This window comes from Rattus norvegicus, chromosome 19 (assembly GCF_036323735.1).
Source record: "Rattus norvegicus strain BN/NHsdMcwi chromosome 19, GRCr8, whole genome shotgun sequence".
NCBI lineage: Eukaryota > Metazoa > Chordata > Mammalia > Rodentia > Muridae > Rattus > Rattus norvegicus.
The window spans coordinates 14,432,547-14,440,919 of record NC_086037.1 but is presented as its reverse complement, the minus strand read 5'-3'; positions in this window follow the sequence as shown (position 1 = coordinate 14,440,919).

The window sequence follows — 8,373 nt, the reverse complement described above, 5'->3', positions numbered from 1 at the left end:
ATACAAAGGTGGTTCTCAAATCCTTTAGAGATCTGAAGAATCTGCCATTTCAGATGTCCTAATAGTTAAAGGCTTTTCACAGTGGGAGAGACCTCAACTCCTGGTAGTGTCCCCAATCTATTCTGAAAAAGATGATGGGCTCTAAAGAACCATTGGGTGAAATACTACCTACTTACCTCTACTGCTGCCAGAAAGCTGTCCAGACTGTGCAGAAGTTGATCATGGGGAAGTCTGTGTCCCAGTTTTTGGAAAAAAAAATAGGATAGTCCTTCAAGTGACCTGCTTCAAAGGATTGTTGTCAGAGCTCCTGGCCCAGTGAGTTGAAGGTGGATGCCACAGTGACACAGGAATATTTGCTGACTGACTCCCAGGGTAGCCAACGATTTCTGTCATTTCTTAGGTTTGGAAGCTGTTTGCTCTGAATTTCCTTTTATTCAGGCAACATTTCTCCTCCTCAGATCTTGGATGGGGTTGAAGATTAGATAGTTTAGTCTTAACCTTTTCTTGTTATGAGAATCAGAAAAGCAAACTTGTTCACCATCGTGCAGAAATGTGACAGCCAGGAACCTGGACAGGAACAGGGTGGACATGGGAGGCTCAGAAAGCAGGGCTCTATGGACAGTCCACAGCAGTATAAAAACTCCTGCGATAACCGCTCTGGCACCATAAGTCCTGAGAGAGGATGGGGATGCCAGGAGAGTGTGCGTGGTCTGCCCACTGCCTGGGACTTTTAAAAGCTTGTACCACCCCCGAGCACATAGAAGAGCTTGAGCAGAAAGAGGCCGATGCCCAGAAGCCGCTGCTGTGGTAGGAGGCAGTTATGGCGGTTGGAGGTGGGGGTAGAGGTGGAGGAGGGATGGGAGAAGACCGAGGAGTTTCCCCAAAAGACAAGAACAGACACCATCCTTACTACTCCAGAACCCACGCCAATCCCACCCCACCCCTAAATGCCCAGTCCACTGCCAAACTTCCCCATGCCAAGAATTCACAGCTTCATCCCCACTGTGCTCATTTCTTATTTTTTTTAACTTCTTATTTATTCTCTGTGAACCTCACATCCTGCAGCTCAACTCCATTCATCTGCCCTCCCCTCAGGTCTGCATTCCACCCTTACATCCTGCTCTAAATCAGAGCAAAAATAATCTTCGTGTGGAAGCTGAATAAAGAAAAAGAAAAAGAAAATTTGTACGCAAAAAATGTGTCAAATTTTAAGGATGAAAGACATAAACGCTTAAATTGTTTGGAATTAATGAAAGTACATTTGGTCTCAGAAGACTTATTATGGTTAATAAATGCAAGTTATGATAGATAAGGGATACAAAGCTTAAAAAGTGATAGAAAATGATTTAGGTACAAAATTTTAGACTAATATAATTTAGATAATGAAGTACCTTCTCCAATTTTGCAAAATACGAATGGACAGAATATTGTGACAGTAATTCTTACCTGATGCATCTCATAAGTTTTCTTATTTTATCTAGCTTATTAATGTTAAATTAAAGGTATTTCTTGGAGTAAAAGGGGAAATGCTGAGGTGACCTCCCTTTGTACTAAGGTGTGTCAACTTTCAATTGTTAGTTCTGTACTGGCAGTGAGCTAAGTGCTGGCAGGATTTCTCTTGTCATTTCTATGTCCCATCATCAGCTTTGCTATTTTGTGGATGTTTGTCCTTCTCACCAGCTCAACACAAGCTAAGAGATGTATCAGGTGTTGTCTCACTGCCGATTAGATGTAATAAAGATCTGATGGCCAAGAGGTGCGTCAGGAAGTATGTGGGCAGAACTTCCGGGCATAGAGAGGGACATAGGCAGAGGCAAGCTGAAGCAGGAGATTCAGAATAGACATGGGCAGGAAGAGATATGGAACAGACTACAGCAGAGGGGTAAAGAGCTAACCAGCAGGTGGGTCTTAATGGTAGAAGAATGGGGTTAATTTTTAGAGAAGATGAGGGACTGCCCAGTGAAAGGCCTAAGATTCAAACTATGTTCGAATTCTCCATGTCCCATTTACACCTCAGGCAGCTCTGTGAAAATAGTACACAATACAGTATTAACATGGCTTTGAGTCTGTGGTTTGGTTACTTTTGGTCACTGTTCCTCAAGACTGCAGGACAAGGAACAACACACAGGGCAAACACATGAAAACCATGTGCACCTTAGAGTGGAAAAGATCACTAAGAAGTTTAATGTCACAGCAAAGTCATGTGCTGAAGAGGAGGGTGACATAGTTAAGGAGATGGATGTTATTAACGATAAGCCTCCTGCCTCTGTACTGTAGAGATGTGGAAGGTGTCCTCAAGGCAAGACTCTTACCAATTAAAGTTCCAACTTGGAAAAGGGAGCTCAATAGATTTCGTGCTCCTACAAAGCAAGTGCATAGGGAAGCTGCTGCAGTTGTCATCCAAGCAGGCAGCTGACAGGTCAGTGCACCTCATGTGGCACGGAATTTGGAGGAAAAAAGATTTTAAGATTCAGGATGACATGAACAGGACCAGGCGACTCTCGCATTTATGTTTTTATTATTTGCTGCTTGAATTAGAATGATACTTTAGTCTCATTTTTTTAGTTTTCTTTCATCACTTTATCTACGTTTCCAATTTATCTCCCACTCCATGTTCCTCTACATGACCCCCTCTTCTGTCCCCCACACTCTCTCCCTATGAGATTGCTCCTCCACCTGCCAATTCATTCCCGCCTCAGAGGCCTCAGTTCCAATATCATGGTTCATGAAGCTTCCTCAGAAACAAGGGTCTCCCGTCCCAGTGATCCCAGATAAGCTGGTCCTCTGCTAAATATCTACCTGGAGCCATGGGCACACCCTGATTCTTTTATTAGTTACCTTAGTTAAGATGTCTCTTCACAGCAATAGAGCAGTGACTGACAGGCTTAAATTCACTTTGCATCCCAATTGCTGTCCTTTCTCTTGTTACTTCTCTCCCACAGTTCCTCCCCAACGTCCTCACACCATCTCCTCTGAGAGAGTAGAGGAATATCCCTCAGAGTGTGCCTCCACCAAGACACATCAAGTTTTTGTAGGGCTGGTGCACCTTCTCCCACTGAGGCCAGGGAAGACACCTGAGTTAGGGTATCAGATTTCACAGACAGGCAAACCTTTGGGGATAGCCTCGGCTCCAGTTACTTACAACAGTGTATGTAATACTGTATTAAACTTAGTAAGGTTTATTTACCTTCACCTAGCAACTCATCCCGGGAAACAGTGCTCTGGCCTGATGCTTTTGTGTTCAGCCCTATCTTCCTCTTTCTTCTGTGCTTACCACTGTAACACAGGAGAAGCTTCTAATATTCATGTTGCCAGATCTTTCCGGTCTTGGGGGATAATTCTATTCTGAGTTGTATATGGATGTAATATCTTCTTTACGTATGATGAATATATACTTCAGGAAAGGACTGCTTCCTTGTTTCTATTAAGATCTAATATGACGAAAGGATTCTGATTAATATTCCAGAATCGTAGGCCACCAGGTTGGTATGTCATCACTCACTGAAGTGAGGTGAATTTTATAACACCTTTTGGCCACCCACTTTCAATGTCATTATGTGGTATTGCCTTAGGCTCTTTTCTACATTCCCCTGCCTTTGGCTGAGTATATGTTTGAGGTCTCTCTGTGACTGTGCAAAGGAGTAAGAGCTAGGGCTGGGCCACAAAATAAGAAAGTACTTGTTCATCCAAAAACAAAAACAAAAAACAAACAAACAACCAAAAAAAGCTCTAGGGTAAAATATCTGTGCTAGTGCTGAACTGAACTGCCAGAGGTATTTTTTTTAAAGTAAATAACACTATCTTGGGGCTGATAATATGAATCAAATATCCTGCAACATAAGTTTGCAATGTTACCTACATTTTATAAATCAAGTCTGACCACCGTTTTGGTTGTTTCCAATCATGTCTGAGTGCATCATCACGGGAATCCCAAGGAAAATCAGAAATGGGTTCTTGAAGCTGTTGCACAGGGCCAGTATAGACCTAAATACCACAGAGGAAACCTTGATTCTTATCACAAGGGATCATTCACCATCCCTCTTGTCACATAACTTATGACAAGACGTCACCTTTCCTAAACTTAGCCTTTTTCCCAAGTGCTGCAGAAGGGAAGACCTGGTGTCAAGGGGTCTGGATTCAAACCACAGGACACTGAATTCATTTAAATAGGTGTAGTTTATTAATGCACACACCAATACAGTTCAACCAGAGCAACAGCTCACAACTGTGTACTGGACATTGCTAGGCCCAGCACATTGCAAGATCCACATGGGCTCATGCACAAGTGTTGGAAATGCTTCGGTCTATGGGCCCTGACTCAGGCCATTTTACACATAATTGTTCCTATTTTCCTTGAATCTGATGGGTCCTATGTGAAGAATACACTTGGGGAACTTGTTAAGATTAACAAACCTCGGGGCTGGGGATTTAGCTCAGTGGTAGAGCGCTTACCTAGGAAGCGCAAGGCCCTGGGTTCGGTCCCCAGCTCCGAAAAAAAGAACCAAAAAAAAAAAAAAAAAAAAAAGAAAAACAAACCTCATAACATACAGAACATAACAGGGTATGTGACCAGCACCACACAGTTCAATGTCAGGTTTTTTTGTTTTTTGTTAGTTTGTTTGTTGGCATCCAGGATGTGGAGGCGTATTACAGAACAATAGGAAAGAGCTGGCTGCTGTGTAACAAATTTGCTGCTATTAAGGTAGGTATGGGAGCAAGACCTCAGCAGTAGCCCTTAAGATGGGAAGGAGATGATGTGTTTGATAACTGAAAGGAGCTGCCTCAGCTGTGTTTCTCTGCCTGCTCAGTGCCCATTCACCATCACTCTGTCCCTGAAAAGGAACTCAAGGTCTGCCCCCTGCTGCCTGTGAGCCAGGACTAGGCACAGAAAGGCAAGGCCACAGCACTGGTTTCCAATTCCTCAGTAATGCTGGATATCCAATAATGTACTTGTATACACAAATACAGTGTGGTAAGTTACAATATATACTAATCATTTCTTACATAGGGCAACAGTTGATTGACTACAACTAATTCTATTTTAAAAAAAGAAAAGAAACCTGGCTCTTGTGGAAATATACAAAGAAATATCTACGATGGTGGGCAATGAATTCTGCCATGGACTGAACTCAGAAAAGTGGGGTTGGGAGAAAGATGCATGGTCAAATAGCCCACCAGGTTCACATTGTGTCAACTTGATTTAATCTAATGACAAAGAAGTGGAGTATCTCTGATGGCTTCCTTCTAATCCCTTGAAAGGATCACTGGGGATTGGCCTCAATACATCACACTTCTTGATGGGGCAACAACACTCAAGGAAGCTTGATTGTCATAGTCACAGTATTATGCTACATATACAGAGTAGATAATACTACGATGTTCAGATGATGATATCCATTTGTATGCACTCTTAAGGTGAACCTAAGGAAAGAGAGATCAAGGTCCTTAGAATAGAAAGATCAGTCCCAGTTTTTTTTTTTTCTACCATTCCAAACTGAACGACTGGTAGGGAGAGAATGGTAGATAATCGAGAATTGGTGGATGATGCTTTGAATGCAGGGTGGGTTTCTGTGCTGGTTTTAGACAGGGTCACAAGTATCCCATGTTGCCCTCTCCCTGGCTGGCCAGGTTCACTTTGAGCTCAGATAAACCTCCTTCCACTTTCCAATACATAGGCTTACAAGAGTGGCTTCCAAGGACTGTGAGGACAGCACTAGCCTTTGACAGTTGAGGTGTGTAACCACAACTATAGTTTTAGCCACGTTTTCCCATGTCTACCAGCTATTTCAGAGTGTTGCTGTTCTATGCCTGACAATCAAGGAAACAGAAAAATAACCTGATAGAGAGCAAGGACATGGTGATCACATCCTTACCTCTTCTGTACGTTCTGGATGAGGTTTGTTAAAATTCCAATATTGCAAAAAGCTTTATATAGGACCCAACACATCAAGGGTCACTGTGCACAGTTCTATCTAAAATGTCTAATCAGAACTGACCACCAGATAACACTTCCTGCAGTCCTCATATGAGAAGCTTGGGATTTTGTTTTGACTTTTTCTTTTCTCTGTCTTTCTTATTTTTTGCTATCTAAGTTGAGAGACAGATAGTTAGGGCCATGAATTTGCCCCCAAAATTTGAACTATGGATGTGATCAATCAATGTTAGTGTGTGCATTCTATAAAGTATTCATTTTTCACTATGATAGATGCTTTTGTGTTTGGTGTGGTGGCCATTTCCCAGTGTACAGGTGCTGGGACCTTGCTCTATCCACTTAATGATGTTTATAGGCTCATTTTAGACCTTTCTGTGCACACCCTATATCTCTTGACTATTTTATTTTTCTGATAGAAGCTCATGGTATATTTTACTCAGGCCTGTGAGCAGTGCTCCTTTGGCGACATTGGTGCAGAGAGGAGAACCCCACCACCAGCATGAGGTTCCCTTCACTCGTGGCTCCAATATTGCACTTTCCTCTGCCAACTGGTCTCCACACTTTTCCTAGCACCATAAAGACTTCAACTCTTTCTCCTAAGGAATATTCTGGCAATTGTCGATTGTTAAGTACATGACTTCATGAGTGTTCCCCTAACACACACCCATGTTGTAACCTACCATGCAGACTATTTCTTGATGTGATTTAAAGCACCTGTACATAATGAGACAGGAGAACTTTTGACTGCATATTCAAGCTGGTGTGAAATCTCAGGAAGTTTTAATGGCTAACATTGGTGAATGAGGACATTTTGAGTTAGTGAGACTTTTTTTGGGCAAGATTTGACAGGAAACATTCATTTAGATGCATAGGAATTACTGAGGTTTTTTATAATCAAGCCTTGAGGAAAATTTGGCTTTGGAAGCAGGAGATGCTCAGTGGCTCTGCCCCAGGAAAGTCTCCTGGAAAGGGCACCTCTGCTTATGCTCAGTACAGGGAGAACATTAGCAGGAGGCAAAGTCTGCTCCCCATGACATCAGCTGTCCCTTCTTGGACATTCTATTGTCTCCTAGAGAGTTCTGGCATCCTCTGTGATGTCACCAGACATCAGTGACAACCAGTGCCCTAGTTTCTCTCAGTCTGAGTCTGGCAGTTACAAGCTAAGACATGTTTTCCCGTCTTCGCAAGCGTTTTGGGAGGGGGAACGTCGATTGTGGACAGACTAGAGTGAAGGAATCTGGCCTTTCGTCTCAAAGTAATGATGGACAGAGACAGCACTTCTGGGGAATGTTTAGTAAGTTCTGGGCAATATATTTTGAGCTCCCTGTCAGGGGGGCTGCAGGCTTAAGCTGACCTTTCTAGCAATGGGCCACAACAACTGGAGCATCTGAAAAGGAATTGAATTTTCATGAATATCACAATTCCTGAAAGTCAGGATTTCAGAACTTTAGTTTCCCCAACCCCACAGGGAGTATATGGTAAGGCCAATGCTATTATACTGTGAATTTCTGGCCTTTACTTTTACAGTGAATTTGTTAGGTTACATTGATATAATAACACGATCAGGAGTCATGGAGGGTCCACCTTTTCTGAGTTTAGACAGGGCAGCAATGTATTTCACTCTCATTGCTTCTTTAAATACAGTGGATATCTGACAATAGTAACAGGGAGAAAATTGTGCTCCAGGCAATAACCTTATGTTCTTAGACCTCCCCTGATTTCTTCTAACTGGCAGGGTCATCATTAGCTTTATATATTAAAGGTTGTGTGTTACACACATTTTTCTAAAATACCAAAACTGTTTGGAACATGTGGACCAAGATTCAGCCTGTAACCTATTGGAACTTCTGGGGCATTTGTTATTTCATATAGGGGAATTGATAAGTCTGTTGAACATGTCCTTCCTGGAAATGTGTTTTAAATCCAAAGTTGTTGGCCTAGAGTATCAGGGTAGGACAGCTGAGTGTCTCCAATCACTCAAGTTTTGTGGATGGTGAATTCATCATCTGAGTTCTGAAACCACAGGGGTGAGGGTCCTGAAACCAAGCTGTACCCTGTTCAGTTGATGATAATCCTGGAGAAGCCATTTCCGTGGTCCATGTAAGCACCTGATGTCCGGAATAGGGAACACCTGGCTGCTTACATCTCTTGGTCTCTATAGAGTAGTGGGAGAACTGAGATCCACTGAGGAGGCCTCTTAAGCATAGACCAATAACCTAGCAGTGACACTGGGTTCCTGGCTTGTTCTGTGTAGGCCTCACTGTGGTCTATGTACACTCTATGCATTGTCCCCATGCAGGTTCACTTGTGTTCTTCTACCTACAGACGCTGGGAGAGAAACATCTTCCCCTGAAACTGCCCTAAGCGAGAAGCAGGCCAAGAATGAAAAGGAGAGGCTGATTGAAGAGCTGCAGCTCATTACCGAGGAGAGAAATGACCTG